The 20,879-nt window shown below is 36.3% G+C and overlaps 1 protein-coding gene across 1 annotated transcript in view; it reads right to left on the bottom strand.

The window, feature by feature from the left end:
* LOC124635406 overlaps positions 1 to 20,879 on the bottom strand; it is a 75,728-nt gene that overhangs the window by 15,639 nt on the left and 39,210 nt on the right. Inside the window, exon 2 of the mRNA XM_047171291.1 lies at positions 7,312 to 7,346. The gene's annotated coding sequence lies outside the window, so the exon portion shown is untranslated. The remainder of the gene's footprint in view (positions 1 to 7,311; positions 7,347 to 20,879) is intronic.

Genomic DNA, 20,879 nt, shown 5'->3' with positions numbered 1-20,879 from the left:
GTGTTCGCGGGTTTACCTATGTCCCTAGAGAACTACTTTCTGCCTCCGAGTACGAAAAAGTCTATGTATTATTCTAATGCGTAATTAGCTATAGGTATTATATTATTGCCAAGTTTAATTAAAAACCATTCAGTAGTAGCAAAAAGCACATTAAAATTTCACGTTAACGATATTTTTGGTTTATGGGAATTGAAGAAAGCTCGTAAAATAATCGTTTTAAGTTAGTAATGACTATGAGTTTTCTCTTAGAACCAATTGATTCTCTAGATTCCTGCCATTGAAGCTCGTTTGTACTAAAGCGGTACATAAATGGTCGCGTGCAAGAATGATAACTACATATTTAAGTTTCTCGTCGTTATGTTGTCAAAATTAATATTATAAAGATTAGGATCTTGTAATCCATGTGATTAGCGAGTTAAAAATAATAATCTTACCGATTACAGTTACATAAACAAACGCAATTTTGGTATGAGGAAAATACCAACGTTTAGTTCCTAAAGATTTTGATGCCAAAATTGTATGAAGTACAGATTAATCACAAATAGTGTACTTCATCATCAGTACTTCTATTGACCCTCTGTAGGAGCATATAATAGGTAAGCTTCTTTTCATTTATAGTAGGAATGAGCGTTAATCACGGCGCTTGCTCAAGGCGCAGATTGGGTATTTCAGACGTTAAACTCAAGGTTTCCTCAAGATGTTTTCCTTCCCCACTTCGTCATTGGTAAGATATTTCCCTTCTCAGTTACTCAGTCGTCCACCGTAGGCGTGGGTCTGTGGGCGGTGAGTTCGGGTGGCTCATCGTCCCTCTGTCTACTTAGACGACAGACCCGTGTCGACGGCGCGCGTTGTTCCACGCGCTCCTCAAAGAGATGTCAGCAACCCCAGCGGGGCCCAGCAGGGCCAAGGCCTGCCGGGGCTGCGGGTTGTTCGAAAGAGATACCGCGGCCCTGGTACATAAAAGGCCTATGACGGAACACGACGGTTTTTAGTCAGTAAGAGTCTGACACTCCCTCACCGCTGCTAACCCACAGCGGGAGGGGTCATTTGATGATTTTTGACGTCGGAAAAAAAAAAAAGTTACTCAGTCGTAAGTGATATACTTAGAAAGGACATAACTTAGCAAAGTTACATTGGTAATTGCCACATCTGGACTTGAATCCGCACACTCGTACTTGAAAGAAGAGGTTCTTTAACCAATAGATCTAAATTGACTTATCGACTATGCAGGATATCAAACTAATTTACCGTACCAAAAATAAATTATCCTTTTCACCAAAGACCGTACATTCCAATATAGAGTGTAGTCACAATTGTACTGCTGTTGTCAGCCACACCCTCACTGTAGCGCCGTAGCTGCGTTTGCGCAAGCGTGTTCGCGGCCCGCGTATACAAATAATGTGGGACCAGTGGGTCGTGGAATGGATATTTTGAGATTATGTTACATGGGTTATAGATAAATGATAACACATGATTCCACAAAAAAAAACACATATCCTTAGATAATAAAGAAAAAAAATAGAGTTGGTTGAATTAAAAAAAAAAAGAATTATACTATATCTGTCCAAATAGTAGTTAAATTAAATGTTTCAGAAGTTCTTCCATAATCCGAGAGCCGGTAATTTTTGAGTAGGGATTTGAGCTGGTCAGGATTACAGTTTTGGGTTAGGGTATCATCAAATGACATCCAGCCAAAAGATATATATTTAAGTATATCTTCTTTTCTTAATCTCCCGGTCCTAACGTCGGAATAAGCTATTAGCGCAGGTGTGTGAGCTCAGCTTTAATTGGGAGCATGTAGTGCGCTATCACTGCTGTATCAGCTCCATGCACTTCCTAATGTTAAGCGTTCAAATTAAACTTATTAATTAATATGCTTTTAAAAGGGATTGCTAAGTAAAGCTTAGACTGAGTAAAAGTCTTTGAGGACTTGATGTATTTTTTTTATTTTCTTATATCATCATCATATCAACTGTGAATATAGGTTTCTGTTATTAACTTAATGGGGACCAGCATTGGAAGCGGTTTGCGTCAGATCATTCAACCACCTCATCGGTGACAATCTTACTAAAAATAAAAGTTACTAAAAGTACGTAAAGGAAGTTGTTCTATAATCGTGGAGATCGTTCATGATGGTTCGTCAGCTATGCCAGCTGATGATGGAATTAAAATTAATGAATCCTTTGGAGAATATTTTCAGAAGTCCAATGGTTGCTGACCTCTTCAGCAACATATCTAGTAGCTTCCTTGCTTATCCAAACTTCAACGCTTATGTAGGGGTATATACCTAATAAGTTACATCTTCAGCAATATTAGACCTGAATGTCCTTCAAGGACTTGATATTTTTAAGTTCTTGTTTTACTACAATTGTTCAACTGGCATTTGAGTTGATAACGTGGAATGTACTTCGTAAATAAGGTGTGGCGACCAATAATAGTCTAGAATGCAAATATCTACCTATAAGGCTATCAGTGCATAATAGTTTGTTTATGCTGTTGACATAGTACTTAGTTGTTAATCAATATGATAATAGGATGACACTACCGATCATGATCTTCTAATCATCAGGATACAAGGTTGATTGCTGTGGGATTGATTGAAAGAGTTGTTGCGGCCTTGGTACATGGGCTTGAGCATGACAAAGGGCTTGAGAAGAAACATGGTGGATTTTAGTCAGTAAGAGTCTCACTCCTTTGAAGATTTCTCAAAAACAAAGATGGATTGGCATACTGTGGTCTATTATGATTGAAGTTACCAAGATATAAAACAGAAGAACATCTACCAGTAATATAGTAGCAGATTAATCGGATATAGATATAAGTAGCAGTGGGTCGTTGACCCCGTAATACCGAAGGGCTGACCACCTGCGAATCTAAGACAAGTGAAGCGGCCAAGCGGACTGCAGTTACTGAGATAACGGGCCGAAATGATAAACTGCCCCGCGGCTGCCGACTTCTAGGGCTGTTAGGGATAGAAAACCTTATATTGTTAACTATGTTCCCTTTGGATAACGAAACTAGAAGTTAGTTATTAGTGAATTCACCATGGCATGGTTAAAATGTAAAAGATTTATAGGGAACAGGTCAGGAGGAAGAAGAATGTTAAAGGTTTTCCTAATTACTGCGTCTTCACCTAATGATGTTAATTAGTTACCCCATTTAAAGCCATCTGGTGGCATGGCATGTAACTAAGTACTGTGATCTTTCTTAAGAACCTTGTAAGGTCTATTTGAAATAAGAAGTTTTGACCGCGGAAAACGGTTTTAAATTTTTGCTTCAATCAGAAAATCGTTCAGAGTTATAGTACTTAGTCATTTTTTTATGTGATCGAAAATGACTCCTTAAAATATAAAACTGACAATTAGATACTAGAATTAGAACAGTTCAGCTTGACCAATTAGGAAAAGATACTCGATCAATATTATCTAATTAAAACATATTTCTATTTAGCGACAACCCTTGTCGCTCCCGTACACATTGTACATTGTACAAACTGCAACATAGATAGCAAACTATTTTTAATAACGCTCCACACTAATTTAGACTCTACCCCCTGCATTTAAGGTTCAAAATTAACAACATAACAAAAGTGTAGAGTGGTTGATTGTAGCGGAATTGGGTCGGAACCGAACCCGCTACCATTATGAGACGATGGTTTAGCAGCTTGTTCCTATGTGTAGACGGTGAAAGAGATTTACACTGGCTTGCGAGAAAACCGGGCCCTTTGTGAAGATGGGATTTTTTGCCGATATTAACAGTGTTGATATAGATTTTTATCTAAAGTTAAGTGACTTTGGATGCCCGGGTAACTGAGTTGCGGAGGTCAGATAGTCGCTCTATGTTCAACATTGGTGCTCTGCTGTTGGCAAAGGCCCAAGGAGAAAAATATTTTGTGGGTTCTTTTACATAGAATTGATTAATGATTTACCAAGATAGGTTTGTCAAAATAAAATTTTAATAAAATAGCTCTTTTAATCAGTTGAAGATCGAACGTACAGGATTGCATGACCAATATTATGGTGGACTAATTTCGCCAAGTCATAATTAGTCATGGTTCCACGTCATTAATTCATGGTCACAGAATGAAGGCTTTATGGCGTTTCTACAATGTCCTATTCATTTAGATAAAAAAACTCCTAATAGATTTCTCACGGAATTATACATTGGGTCAAAAAAATATATCGCAGAAGTCCAAAAAACCCACAGCCCTATTATTGTTATTTACAATATCAGTCGGACACCCGGATGACTATAAAGCTGCTGTCACATTAACAAGATGAAGCGATAAGCGGAGCAGCCATCTTAATGTGATGGTCAGTCGTGACCGCGCGGGAGTTCGTGTAATGCAGACTTTGTTATATTTACATTTTAATTAGTAATCTTGGTTTTGTTGTGATTGTAGATTAAACAGTTTTATTTGCATGGGATTAGATTTGTTTATATTTTAAAGGAAAAGGATTTTAGAAATTATTTTTTTTGCATATCTAATTCACTATAAGTACAAAAAACTTATATTAATGAATTCCTTGGTCACAACCAAGTAAGCAGGTAAGACTAGGATCCTTATACAAACTTAAAAAAAATTGGTTTATTTTGATCTAGCTAATGTTACTCCAGTAATTATGTGACGCTGCTAAGATTAACATATTTTCTTTGTGTGACAAGACGGGTTGCCCTGGTGACTGGGTTAAGGAGGTCAGATAGGCAGTCGCTCCTTGTAGAACACTGGTACTCAGCCACATCCGATTAGACTGGAAGCCGAACCCAACATAGTTGGGAAAAGGCTCGGAAGATGATATGACAAGATGGTGATCAAAATGTTTTTACATAGACAGGTTAGCTAACATTTCGTCAGTGAACTAATAAATAGACACACAAACCGCCCCCGCTACCGCTTATCAAGCAAACAGCTACATTATAGAATCGCAAGGCCGGCTGCACGCGTGGGAACGGACAACTATTCCGCTCAATATTAAATAGTTTAGCTTAACTATAAACGTGATTGGTTTTGCATTAATTTCAGTTTAACATTACATTTTAAGCATTTAAATTTTAGGAGGCCGTTCGTAAAGGTTAGTTAAGTTTTTCATTTAAATTGGGTTGGCGGTTTATCGGGGTTTAGGTTAAACATGTCTATGATTTTATTTGGAAAATTAAGGGAATTACTCCTTGTACTCGAGACTAACTTTATACGCATTGTGAGATCCTGTATCATCAGCTTTTTTAGTGTCCCAGTGCAGGGCACAAGCCTCTTCTCATAATGAGAAGGAATGAGCTTTAATATCCACCCTTACTCAAGGCGGAATGGTTTCCTCAAGACGTTTTCCTTACTCAGTTATTAAGAAAACTTAGAAAAGATACGTTGGCACTTGCCTGACCTGGAATCGAACCTGCACACTTGACAGACTGTTGTTTTAACCACTGGGCCACTACGACTGTACTACCTATATCAAATACAAATTCGTGACATAGATGTCAGAGGCAATATTTATCTTTGAAAATATATTTTGAAACAACATATACCTCTATTATTAAATTCACAGTAGGTAATCAAACCTGACCATATTAATTATAAACTAATAATCTTTATAACTAACAAAGTCTTTGTATTCTTTTCATCGATAATAGCTCCGTGCTTACAAAAGAAAGTAACATCACTATACAAACGACTAGTGATGTGCCGACAAAAGATATCGACACGCGTGATTCTGATTTCAAAAATAAATTATTTTTAATTGAAACGTCAATCTGTGATGCGCAAGAGCATTCATTTGTTTTTTTTTTTCTTTTATATTTCGATGGAGATCTTTTGTGTTTTTGTTTTTCTTATTAAGGGTGTTTTCTTTTGTAGCTTTTTTAATTTCTGGGCTTTACAATAGTGGTGCTTTGATATAAGAATGGTTTTTGGTTTAATAAAATAGTAATTGATTTTGTATTCATCTTTTTTGTTATTACATTGATGTCTAACTTACTGTGAGGTTTATGTAACTTCAACCCTATCCTAGAATAGGATGGGTAACGTGCTATTTTAGGATAAGGTCTGAGAGGTACTTTAAGATATTTAGGCCTATGTAATAAGCTGTTCAGATCTAAATTTCTTGCGACAGAATTATACCTAATGAAAATAGGATTCGTGAGTGTCTTTTGTATGTACTTTCTAAGTTCTAAGTATATAAGATATACTTGACACCAATGGCTGATAAAAAGGTGAAGGAAAACATCTTGAGGAGACCTGGACTTATAAAGTCTGAAATCACCAATCCGCATTGAGCAAGCATGGTGATTAATGCTCAATCCTTCTCCGTGTGAAAGGAGACCTGCGCCCAGCAGTGGGACGATAAAAAGGCTGTAACAGTTATGTATGACTTTTAGATAATTGAATAAAATGACTTTTTCTGTAGGTACGAAACAAATACATCTGCAATTGTGCATATTTTCTACTTGAAAGCGGTTTCTAGCTCACAAACAAACAGACACTGTTATTTAAACTCCTATCTACTTAGAGTACTTTCTTATTGCACTCTCTTTAGTGCTAATTTCTACCTTGTGTCGTTGATTATAGGTTGAAATTAGCATGTGTTGTTAGTTGAACAGTATCTTAGGGCAATGATCATTATTGATAGGATATAGGCCTTCATGGTAGAATTGTTGACGTTCTTTGGTAGAAAACATATGGTTACTTGGTTTGTAAAGCAGGCTTTTAATTAAATTCTAAGAGGATTTTGTATAGTGTACCTAATAGGTACTAGAATATACTTTATTAGATATACTTTGATTTATCTAGGCGGCTGGTTGACGCTTCTCGTGATCAAAAGGCTGGCTATTACCTCGGACAAAGGATCAGCATGGCCATCCAACGAGGTAATGCTGCCAGCCTCTTGGGCACGCTCCCAGTCGACAGCGATGGGGTTGAATTTTTTGACGCGTTTTAGTCGTAGTGTTTTTTTTTGTTTCACAAGAATAGTTTTTTATATGTTTTGTTAATATGTAAATATCTACGTAAATAAACTCAAATCTTAATTAGGTACACCAATTTTTACACTTTTAATCTCACATCTAATTAAAGTAGATGACATAATGGGCGGTCTTATCGCTAAGAGCGATCTCTTCCAGACAACCTTAGGATGGATTGGGACGAGAAGGAAACGATGCTTAAATAGATTTTATTGGCACATATTTTACGTAATTTCCGAAGACAATTGTCATTGTTGTTGTATTTTTAATAATAAATCCTTAATACCTATAATGATGCAGCATATACACTTCGGTATTACACTTATTAGTATTATTTTACTTAGGTATTGTATTTACCTTTATATTAATGTAGTGAGACAAACTGGATAAATCTGAAACAAAAAAATAAATAATTAGTTAAAGCCATTACCTACATATTTTTCTTAGAACACAGAGGTCGTGGTTTTAGACTAGTCATATTTTTTTGTCCTACTTGTAAATTCCTAATCACATTGGCCAATTTGTAACGTCAATTTTGAAATGTTAATTAATGCGTGTTAATCATTGTCTGTTATTGGTTTAGACATAATGAGATAACTATCTAAATAGTTTTATGAGTTGAGTCGTGTCAAGTTCAATCATTATCATTTTAGAAGTAGATATGTGTTGAGTTTTTAAAAGAGTAATTGTTATAGATTTAAAGTCTAGATATAAAGCAGAATTCTATGTCTAGGATTTATGTGTAGGTACTTAAGTAACTGTTTCTATGGTTATTTTTTTCTGTTCAAAACGTGTTTTTGCTTTCACACCTAAGTAATATCTGTCTAAAGTCATCTGACAAGTAATATTTAATATTATATTAGACAGGATTTTGTGTATAATATGGAAGGAATGTTAAGCTATATTAATTTTTTATACATTGAAACATATTTGAATTATCTGCCTAGCCTTTTCCAAACTATTTTGCGGTTGGCTTCTAGTCTAGCGGCTGCCTATCTGACCTCATCAACCCAGTTGCGGGAAAAACAAACACCTAAATAAAATTACAGTAAAAGCATAACCTCCCTCTTGATGGGCACTCGAGTAATAACCATTGACAGAGACCACGCAGTAGAACCCGCGTGATAAAATTATGGGTTATAAAGTTAATACAGAGATGACTCCAGATGAAATCCTGAAGATTAAGCCATGCTGTGTTGACAGATATATCGAATTAAGGGCAAAAGGATGTAATTTATACATCCCGAATGAACTACATCCATTCCTGCATAACACTCAAACAAATTTCTACCTTATAGCTGTAGCAATAGAGTTGAGAAATTACCAGTTATGTTGTAGCTTGTATAAACCCAGGTGCAAATTGCATGAACCACAGTTAATTTGTTCGTGAGACTAGCAAGCCCATACAGACGTATAGACTTCCTTTACGAACGAAGATAACATCTGGATATGTTCATACCAACTTGTTGCAACTGGTATATCAATGATTTCCGTGCTTAGAAAGATTTAAGATTGTAAGCTTTCGGTATTTAGAAGTATGTTAACGTGCTGAGATCTTAGGCTTGAATGTAGCAATTTAAACTGATCTACCCGTATCTATGTTCATGGTTTAAATAAGAAAAACTGTTTGTATCTTGAAGCAACTGGATCAATTTGAAAATATATTTCTCTGTGACATCGTCATCATCATCATCATCATCAGCCTATCGCAGTCCACTGTGACATAGGCTGTATTAAATGTAGATACGGGAAGAAGTGACTCTGATACGTAGGGAAAGCCGCGGAAAACAGCTTTGCTTTATTAGCGACAAATGCCCAAGAGGTTACAAAAAAAAATACACAAGCAAGCTATTTGTTCAACATACACGCGGTTATATTTTTGAAGACCAAAGAATAACTCTTATAGCCAAAAACAAAGTTATTTCTTTATTCTACGTAGTTTAACGTGTAATAAACAATATTACACAGGAAATTGAAGTGGGGGAACCCACATTACATTGTTATCTTAAAGATTTTTTACCACTTGTCGAATTTGAAGTAAACACCCATTTTCCAGTGAAACGATAAAGATTTTCTCAAAGACCTGGCAGATGAAACATAAATAAAGGTTTAGCACATAAAGATTGTAACGTTTTTGTTGCGCGCGCGCCGGACAAGTTTATTGGGCTGTGCTCGCGTAATGTGAGCAGTGTGTGGCCGGGACATGGAGGATTTAGTGAATGGAGTTTTATGTAAAAATGGAGGTAGGATACCAAATGATTGGGAAGCTAATAATTACCAGTTTTGTCGTAGTAACTTTGGTGCAGTATAGACCAATTAAGACGTTAATGGAAGGAGGAAATCGACAGTGTTGATTTGTAGCGTTTTCTGGCTATTTTGATGTTGGCTCTATGATTTGCTAGTGTCAATTAGTGGGAAGAGGATCAGGATTATTTGAATACAAGTATTCCTGAATAATGCTCATAACCACAATAAAAAGTGATATCGTCATCTTAATTGTTAACATTCCATAGAAAATAGGTATAATTTTCAAGTTAGCGTTTCATTTTTTTTTACATTGGCCACAGTTTCAGTGTTCAGCAGTGTCAAATTGAATAAAATTGAGTACTCCATTCACACATTACTCCGTGGTTGATTACAAGGTATTGCGCATGCACATATCCGTTTCATTCAGAGGTGGGTATCTTTATAATCTCGCAGTTATTTAGTCATAGTTTCGTCATCGCCTCAGTATTTAGTTCTAAATGTTGACTGTTTCATTCACAACCACATACGATTTCGTATTTAGTTTCTACATGTTTATATTTATATCGAAAGGTACCATCATCTGCCTAGTCTTTTCCAAAGTTTTAGTGGGGTTGTCTACCAGTCTCACCCGATGCAGCTGAGTATTCCATATAAAGCGACTGCCTCTCTGACTTTCTCAACCCAGTTATCTAGGCAAGCCGATTCTCTTTGGAAAGACTAATCGTCAGACTTTCTATTTTCTGACAACCCGTATCGACAGCCAGAGATAGTCAAATAACAGCCGGGATCCACCAATCCTTCCAGACTTCCAAAACACGGTAAAACCTACCGATGAAACCATTTTCCATCCATATTAAACAACAGCATTACAAAATCAATGTACTAAAATCAATTCCTACAATTTACCACCCTACTAGTTTCTTGTTTCTGTATAATAAACCTCTGGTTAGTATCTATGTATATAAACAGTTGTCCTGTGCCTGTCCGTCTGTCACGGAAGCCCTGGGGTACTTCAAATCGACCGCTACCTATGATTAAGTATGCGATACTAGAAACCATGAGTTTGTTTTAATAGGGACTGGTCTTGTTAGGGTTGGGTTAAGTTAGAAACTTATTTAATTTTCAATACAGCAATTTTCAAGGGATAGGCTACATAAAATAAAAATCGTAATCATATAATAAAATAGAGATACGTATTCACAAGCTTTTGCTTAGGTCATCAGTTAAGCTCGGCCAACATGGCGGACAGTTTAGTTAAAAACCAATCGTGAGGGAGGGGCGACAAAACTTACCAAATATCTCTATACTTACTTATGTATTAAGAGCCTGATCAAACTATCGGCCCAGAAAAAGTTGGTCACCTGCGGGGGCTTTTAAGAAGTAAGTCAAAAAACAATTACAATTGTCTCATTCATATTTTGTTATCAAAAAGCAACTGTTTCTTAAATCTTAGTTTTGCCTTTCTTAAAAATATCCCTCTACCTTCTACCCTTTGCACCACAACCCAAAAGAATAATGTAAACCTCTGTCCGTCGACATACAAACTTACAACAGATGTCGCTGCCGATACGTCAGTGTTCCAGCCTATTATAATAGGCTGGAACACTGCAGCCATTTTGATCCCATTACGGTAGGTCCTAGGCTGCTGTGTTATTATTGGAGTTTATGCAAACGATATGCTATCGAAGTGTCGTTTTGTTCAGAAATTATTCCTAGTATGAGATTAGTGGTGCTGTGGTTCTCAATGTAAACTTTCGAGATAGGTTTACAGGTTATGTATGTGAAGAAAATGATGAATCTTCCAGTCAAAATATATATTAATAATTTATTTCAAATTGGACTTTGCGTGTTAGGTACCCTAAGTTGTAAAATCACCTCTAGTTGCACAATCAAAAAGAAAGCCTATGAATAAGAATCTGCAAGAGACTTGAAGGACTTGTTGACAGACTTGTTGTGCCTAGCACTATGTCTTCTTCATTCCTGTATTTTTTTTATTAATATAGATAACTAACTATGTATTTTTTAACTACATTGAATTGCCTTTATGAGCCTCAAATACAATGAGGTTTTCTATAAATGAAAGAATGTCTAATAGAAGTTCACTGGAGAGTTATAAAGGTTAACAGAGGTAGAAAATATATGCCGCTAATTGCCGATTACTTTGAGAACCTCTGTCTTAAAGTATAGTTTTAGCTAGTTATGAGCCGACTGCTCAAGGCGAGGGTCGTTTGTGCAGAGTTATCGTTGTGATGTCTTCCACTTTCGCACTAAAACAGATTCTATCTAAGTAAGCTATAGGATCTCCAGATCTAGGACAGGTAGGTACAGTCTTAGGTAAACTTGGACCTAGATAATCCTTGTACAGATTTGAAAGGGGTTTACATTTGTATTTGACTTTATTGTTTTTTATTAAATTAGATAATTAGATGACAATAACACTGACCAGTGAAATGACGGGCATTATGGATATATTCACCAGTGTTCTATTCAATGTGCGAAAGTTGTCCTGCAGGTAATTGCAACCACTCAAGCTAGCTAGAACTAAGTAATTCTTATTAATCGTACTAAGGGTTAGGCTACTTTATATCCTGCTGTCTGTTGTCTAAGCAACGAGTTATACATCCTTTCAAAATCGTCTCACACCGTGCCATTACCAAGAAAACGTTTTTATATCTATGCGGGAGATGAGGGCTATATTTTTGATATCACCAACCCTAAATCACTAGCCTTCTCGTACCAAACCATACAAATACCTTCAGCATCGTTCAAAATCCTCACATTACAGTCCTAACATTCCACGGCTCAGGGATTGGGCCTCCGAATGGCTCGAATCCTATCTGTCATCATAGCATATCGCGACCGTGGATCGTGATTGAAGCCTCGGATCTGAATACGTCACTTTACTGTTGAGAAGTGGGAGTTAGAAGGTCAAATTTGGGATGACTTGAGTAGTGAAATTGGAAGTGAATTTCAATATCTTTTCCAAAATTGTGTTAGGCTTTCAGCTTATATCAGACGATTACTAAAGAAGAAATGTTTACACCCTACTGCGGCTGAAGGAAGAGTGTTATATTTTTGATATCACCAAATCTTAAATCAACCATTCCCTCATATCAAAACATTCACAAATATCTTCAGCATCGTTCAAAATCCTCCCACTAAAGTCTTAACATTCTAGTACTTAGCGATTGGGCCTCCGAATGGCTGAATCCTATCTGTCATCATAGCATATTCCGACCGTGGATCGTGATTGAAGTCTCGGATCTGAATACGTCACGTACTGGTGACTTTACTGGTGGGGAGTGGAAGGTAGAAGGTTCAGTTTGGGATGAACTTGAGAAAGAAAGAACATACATATATTCGCGAAATAAAGAGTCTTCCGTATTGTGTGGTGGTTTTTGATCTTAGGTATGGACTTTGGACACCAATAACCAGTAGTGAAGGAAAAACCGTATTAGGAAACATGGACTTAAGAAGTCTAAAATCACCATTCCGTCTTGAAAAAGTGGGTTTCTAGCAATGGGATATTGAGATAAACTCTTTCAATGTCATGTTTTTCTACAAATAGTGGTGGTCTAGTGGGGGAAGAACCAACCTCTCGAGTATGAGGGCGTGGGTTCGATTCCAGGTCTGGCAAGTACCAATGCAACTTTTCTAAGTTTGTATGTACTTTCTAAGTATATCTTAGACACCAATGCCTGTGTTTCGGATGGCATGTTAAACTGTAGGTCCCGGTTGTCATTGAACATCCTTGACAGTCGTTACGGGTAGTCAGAAGCCAGAAAGTCTGACACCAGTCTAACCAAGGGGTATCGGGTTGCCCGGGTAACTGGGTTGAGGAGGTCAGATAGGCAGTCGCTTCTTGTAAAGCACTGGTACTCAGCTGAATCCGGGTAGAGTGGAAGCCGACCCCAACATAGTTTGGGAAAAAGGCTCGGAGGATGTTTTTCTACAAATAGACTTCAGCTGTTTGCAGGGAAGAGAACTACTTTAGTTGTAGTTCTGTTGATGTTTCCTAGAGAAAAGCTGTTCAACCTAGGATGAAGTTTCTGATCAAGTGCCAAAAATGGCTGGAACCAATTTGAAGTAATTATGAATGTGTATGCTATATGATAACATGCATTGTATATTCCAGGAGAAGTTCCGTTTAGTTGTACTTCTGCCATTTTCTTGTACAAAACCCTTTCAGAAGTACATGTCACGTCTAAATGACACGCCGATGGTGATCTCATTGCGTTTTTGCACGACTCACCTGCTCAAGACCGTTTGATTACAAAACGCCATAAATCTCACACGACGCACTCGAAATTGAACTTTATTGTCAGCTGGGAAGAGTGATTTTCCTTTGAAGGCTTAGTGGTAGAAAAAAAAATAGTTGTACATTGAATTTTCTGTATGTGAGAATTTTACGCCATCTCTATTTATGCCGAGTTTTTCTTACGATCGGTTTAACAAGAATCCTAAGTATGATGTTTCATCCGTCGGTACATCTGCTGTAGTATTTATTATGTTATTAATATTAATGTTGCTACAGTTTGTCCTGTGTAGTGTAGCGGTACCTTTATCTAAGGGAGGAATGAATCATGGGTCAGTTGAATCATCCTTTTTATTATTTTAAGCCAATGAAAGTTAAGTCCGATTGCTTACATTAACAGTTCAGATCTACTAGTTCAGATTCCTAAAAAAGCTTTTGAGAAGTAAGTTTTTCGAAAAGATGACGCGTACCTATCCAAAAAAAGGAAAGTACTTATGATTTCAGAAAGAGGACACTTAGGTATACCTAGATGCGTAGACCATTTTCGTATAACTTTTCATATATATATTCATTTAGTTCTCTAGATTTAATTCTAAACCATTCAATGAAATTCATAAAAAACAACCTCCATTGATAAATATTCTCACGGTCAATAACAACGGTTCAAATAAAAAGTTTAACTTAAAAAAAGATTAACAATTCGCAGTAATCGCTTCATCTGAACGGTTCAAATCGTCAAACGATTTCTTTTAAGATACTAATATGGTTTGCAAAAAACTTAATCGTTCATCTTATATTCATTTAATACTTGAACTAGTTGCAATTTTTGAGAATGAAAGTTACAATTTTCACTATATTATTATTCATGTAATTTCATTGTGATATGAAAGTATACTATCTATACTGTCTATTCGTAAAATTTTCACGGTTTAAATCGCTGATTCGATTTCGGCAAAATTTTGCATAGATATAAAACACAATTTGTAGAAAGGATATTTTTTTGTGTAAGAAAGACGTTTCAAATTGAAAGCGAATAAAATTCATTATGATCCGTCAAGACTTTTTTCTATTTTGGGGTCGTTTTCGAGTGTAACCAGAGGAGTTACGTTACAGCTGAATCCAAAATGTATATTCATCAGCATTAACGTGCATTTGTACATAAGAGGAGTACACAAGGAAGCATATAAGGAAGGACATAAAGGGAGTATATAAGGATGTATACAAGCTGTTGATTTGCATCCGTGCCATATTCAAGGAGGTGATTATGCTAATGATTCTCGACCCAAATCAATAAAAAAATTGGTACGTAATTTTTTTTCTTTAATTTTTTTTTCGGAAATCCTTAAATGTCATCAAGCCTTATTTAAACTTGGCGCGTATGTTACTGGCGTTAAAACCGTGCTGCACCCTCACACAAACGCAAACACAAAGCATATTAACAGATAAATTTCATTCATAAAATTGGATTACTTCGGAAATACCACGACATTACAATGACAAAAAAAGCAGTGCATATTAGTTATTTCCCATCTACTGTAATTCCAATCGATTATTTACGTATTGTATGTCCTCCTCCTGAACTATGGCACAAATGCAAATCAACACCTTGTATAAGTGGAGTACAAAAAGGGAGTACATACATAATCTGACATTATCTCCCAAGTAACACTCTTTTCAGCTATATCATCTTTCTTACAATCCATCCATCATTTCTCTGGTCGTCATCTTCCTCTAAATCCATCAACATCCATTCTCAACACCTTATATCTACTTATCTATATTTTCATTTTCACAGTTTATTTTTCAACAATATGCTCATCACCTTAATTTTTTTTTCAAATTGTACATGTAGATCTTATTTACCTATAGTTCTTCTTCCCAGTTACTTTTAACAGTTAACCCTACACCACCAAACCCTAAACCGCTACAATAGCGGAAGTCAGCTAGCACGCGCTGCCAGGATGCGGCCGGTAACACGACACCAGTCGAGGCGCCCGTATCGATTGCAACACGATCTGGTAACTAGATCCAGTGTCTAGTATTAAATACTTCACACTTAAGGCCAGATTTATTTGCTTTATTTATTGTAAATGGGTCATTGCCATCTATAGGTCACTCTGTTCTGTGGGAAGTCCTAATATATCTATTGGCTTAAGATAGCTCTTTGTGCAAAACTCTTCAGTAGCATTTGGGTGTGTTTTCTGACAGCTGATTTGCTCAGAATTAAAGCAACGCTATCAGTGCTGGGACTCTATCTTATATAGGGTGTAAGCATTACGCTGTTCGTTGAGGGATATTAACTTCTACCTAAGAACTGACCTTGGCAAGTGCAGCTTTGTCAGCTTGTAAACAACCTTGTCCTCAAATTACTCACACATATATATCATCATCTCTCTAGCCTTGTCCCAACTACATATGTTGGGCTCGGTTTCCAGTCTTACCAAATGCAGCTGAGTGTCTTTCCATACTTCATCTTTGTCTTTACATAAGATGTATATAAATGCAGCAATTGTCTATCTGACCTCCACAACTCAGTTACCTGGGCTCTAATATTTCCCAGATAAATATTATGGGAGTCATAATAAAGACATCATAACTCTAAACCTTTACATAATACGACATAGGAAGTGGTGTCATCGTGTGTCCGGTAATTTGATTAGCACTTCCCAATACTGGTGAGGGATTACGTAACACCCCCGGGTGTAAATGTGTATAAACATATGTTCTGTTAATAAACATATGTGCGTGAAGGTTGAGTTTGCTCTCCTGTACTTTATGTTATGTTACGTTATCTTTGAATTGATCTGGATAACAGAATTTTTAGACTTTTTGGTTTTGCGTCATGGTGGGATGGGTAGTTATGCACCAGAAGATGTATTTAGGTAGATCGCTACATATTTTAAAATAAAGTTATAGTCTGTGTGTCTTTTTGCGATAAACTCGAAAATGACTGCAAGCATTTCATGAGATAGTTGGTCATAGTATGTACACCGATTATGTTGTTTAGAAAAAAAAAGTATTTTCAAGATACGAGAATAATAAAATTAAATCAAGCTAATTAAACTTTTGACTACTCAAACAATAGAGAATAAACACGTATTGTCTACTGCAAAGTTCATCCCGAACCTACGATTACAATAATGTCGAAATTGGCCCTCGATCAAAATCATTAGCTTCCAAATAATGACCTCATGACTTACCAAATATCATGCCTTAGGGTCATCGCGCCATATAATTGCCATCTTCCATCGCTACAAAACACCATAAGTCACCAACTTTTACAAACACAACTTCCTACTTTATCACCTAAGACTTAAGGTTGAAATTCCAATGAAGGGTTCTTGGTGTGACCGTAAGAGTGAGTTGGTGTCTTCGCAATGGCATTGACACCATAGTTGATGGTTTGTACGTGGTCTGCTTGTTGTATGGGCTTATATGGCTTGGGTTAGCCCTTGGGTTTGCCTGTTTCAAGGTTATTATGCAAGTGCAATTGTTTTAGTGTATGGATGTGCTTATACTGCACGATTGATTGTATAAAGCTTTAGCAAGTAGGTAGAGAAGTTTCTTCGATTTTATAGCGAATGATTTTTTTTAAATATACACATAATACAAATTTTTAGTTCATCTCTGAATTTAGACAGTATATTAAAGTTGCCTATGTCCTTTCTCTGCCTTAAGAAAACTTTTTATCAGGGTGCAGAAAGTAGTTCTCTCAAGAAGCATCTGGAAACGCGGGAAACAGCTAGTAGCTACTCATATTATTAGTAAATCTGCTGATACATAATGCCAATGAGATTACTGACTATTTGCAATAAATTCCAATAAAAAAAAAAAACTCGATATAACTGTCAAATTACTTCACAGTATTTTGCTGTCAAGTGTACAATAACACCTGCTATAATTCAATCGCCCATACCGGACATTATATAGAATATTCAATGATTTCCTTATATACCACGTCCGGACTTTCCTTTTCAATTTGTAATTCACTTTCTTTTCTATTATTGTGACAAGCGTTGGTGCTCATGTTCTGCAATCGATTTATTTTTTTCGAACAAAATTGTGCGGTCGGATACATTTAATTTTGTGTTGATGAGATAGGTAGTTGGTACGTGTATCGGAACGCATAGCGAAAGTTCAGCGAGAACAACCTTGATTTTTTATTGGGTACTTTTCTTTTAGTAGGCAATAATTTTGTTATTTCTGGGTAACGTACGACGAAATTACAATCAACCTTTTGAATTTCGAATAAGTTCAAAACCGCTCTTGAATTCGGAAAGAAACAAAATACACTCGTGATCTTTTTTTGAATTTAATTTTCTTGGTTGCCAAAAATATAGATACAACGCAGTTAAACCACCGATTTTATTTTGTGCAGTTGACAATTTTTAAGGGAAAATAGCATTTTATGTACTGAATGACAGGATTGTCAACTAATACAAGCTGTTGATTTGCATCTGTGCCATATTCAAGGAGGTAATTATGCTAATGATTCTCGACCCAAATCAATAAAAAAATTGGTACGTCATTTTTTTTCTTTATTTTTTTTTTCGGAATTCCATAAATGTCATCTAGCCTTATTTAAACTTGGCGCGTATGTTACTGGCGTTAAAACCGTGCTGCACCCTCACACAAACGCAAACAAAAAGCATACGCAACGATCACTCATAAATTTCATTCATAAAATTAGATTACTTCGGAAATACCACGACATTACAATGACAAAAAAAGCAGTGCATATTAGTTATTTCCCATCTACTGTAATTCCAATCGATTATTTACGTATTGTATGTCCTCCTCCTGAACTATGGCACAAATGCAAATCAACACCTTGTATAGACACACGGCAGTGTGTCCGCCAAGTTCGAGCAAAAAAAGCGACACACCGGCCGTGGCTTATATTACACGAACCATTTCGGGCCAAATTCGACCCCCCTGTAACTCAAAATCTATTTTATTTACGCATATCAAATTTCTAGTATCTATTGAGACCCCCTCACTTATCTAAAATACAAAATTTCATTAATATACCTATTGTAGGTCTTGAGATATTGACGTCAGAAAATCGCTATTTTTACTATACACTCACTGACTGACTGATTCACTGACTCACTCATCAAAAACCTAGACCACTTCCAATGGTCCATACACATCATTTCATCCTCCGAGCCTTTTCCCAAACTATGTTGGGGTCGGCTTCCAGTCTAACCGGATTCAGCTGAGTACCAGTGCTTTACAAGAAGCGACTGCCTATCTGACCTCCTCAACCCAGTTACCCGGGCAACCCGATACCCGATACTAATATGGGAATGCTTCGCCTATAAAAGAAGTGAGATCTGAATAAGTACCAAGTTCCATACACATACCTCAGTTAAAAATAGTTACTTGGCAAGTTTTAATAGAAAATTAAATACTTGATTCATTGCGTTTAGTAGGTTTATAACAAGGTGTATGAAAACTTTCCAAGTAACATCATTAAAAACTTTTTTACAAAAAAATTAAACCGACTTCCCAAAACACTAAAAAGCAAAAAAAAAACTATTTTTAGGTGCATCGGCCTAGAAGTCGGTGTCTAATGGATGTTACTAAGTTAATTTTGCCACCGACTTCTAGGCCGATGCACCTAAAAATAGTTTTTTTTTTGCTTTTTAGTGTTTTGGGAAGTCGGTTTAATTTTTTTGTAAAAAAGTTTTTTATTTAAAGCTTTTCAGTGATACGAATAGTTGTCACTATCCATACAAGTGAGAAGTTCTCATCAATACAAAGAATATAAGTCCAAATACGAGGTATTTTACATATTCAGTTGTCGAGTTCCCTCGACTTACTTTCTCTGGTCTCCATCATCAGGTCAGCTCCAAACCTTCACTGTTGCAAAGGTCTTGTCAATACAAATAATTTAAGCCCAAATACGAGGTAGTTTACATATTCAGTTGTCGAGTTCCCTCGACCCTCTCTGGTTTCCATCATCAGATCAGCTCCAAATCTTCACAGTTGAATAGTGCTTTTAGGCGTACACCTGAGTGTCAAGTTTTTACCCTATGTATGCCTACAACTTTCGAAGGTTGCCTTCGATTTCTCAGGGTTTCCATCATCAGATCCTGACCTGATGACTATGGGACCAACTGGCAGCTATTCCGAGTCGAACAAAAAAAGAATCACGTAAATTGGTCTATAAACCTCGGAGTAATCGATGTACATACATAGAAAAAAAAAAAAAAAAAAAACATACCGGCCGAATTGATAACCTCCTCCTTTTTGGGAAGTCGGTTAAAAAGTAACTATTTTTAACTGAGGTATGTGTATGGAACTTGGTACTTATTCAGATCTCACTTCTTTTATAGGCGAAGCATTCCCATATTATCGAACTTGGCAGTCTTTCACATTTTTGTTTTGGGTGGGATACTTAATAATCAATTACAAATTCATCCTATAAACCCAATGACACATTACTGTGTCCGATGCGCACATTTGGCGCGTTATTTATTTGTTGTCTGTGGTTATTTTTTTTAAAGTGATGAGGAAAAGGCATCCTCTATTCAGCCTTATGCCTATCTACTATAACCTCTTTGCTAAAATCATGAACCTACACTATATAGTAATTTATTTACAGAATTAAATCCTAACGGGCGTGTATCTAGGATGAAATTATTATTAATGGGAAACAGACAGACTGAGTTACCTCGTGTTAGTAGATATCAAATGTTTGTATTATAACTACGTTTTGAATTAAGTCTAACTTTTGAAGTTGTGATGTTTTGCATAAATAAAGTGCGGGATGGTTTTTAGAGTTAGTTCTTGGTATGTATGAAGGTCGAGTGTAGATTTGTTAGGTCGAAGTGTATTTATTGGATAACTGTGTTTAAAGTAAATTTACGTACACTCATTTTTATTTTGTTGTAGGCTCCGGAATATATGAAGGAGCTGTACCTACGGCAAACATTGTAAGGCTAAGGGCAGGAGGATGATGACACCAAATATCGTAAAACCTTTGAATGTAATTTATTGATTATTTCAAGAGAAAAAGTGGTTAAAAATGGCTTAGCTACGTAGTTTTAATCCAAATCGGATCGATCTATGATCTATATATCCTCAAATAATATAACAATGCATTATTTGAAAACTAGAAAACATAAGTTTTATTAAAAACATAACGGTAACAGACAATCAGCATAAAGATTAGAATAAAACTCAAATGGTACCTCATACAATTACAACTATAACAAACCAAGCTACGACTGTATATTAAAATGTTTGCACACACTTAAACGCCATAGAAAAACATGAAAACCGTATTTACGTGACTTCCTAGCCCATTAGGATACCGCACCCATCATTTAAAACCATGGAGTAAGGAAAGATGAGCAGAGATACCAGACATAATGCAGGTAGGTCAGGGGCCTTCTTCTAGGTCAAATACGTACGA

This window comes from Helicoverpa zea, chromosome 12 (assembly GCF_022581195.2).
Source record: "Helicoverpa zea isolate HzStark_Cry1AcR chromosome 12, ilHelZeax1.1, whole genome shotgun sequence".
Lineage (NCBI taxonomy): Eukaryota > Metazoa > Arthropoda > Insecta > Lepidoptera > Noctuidae > Helicoverpa > Helicoverpa zea.
Note: the sequence above shows the minus strand (reverse complement) of the source record. Positions and strands in the feature narration are given on the sequence as shown.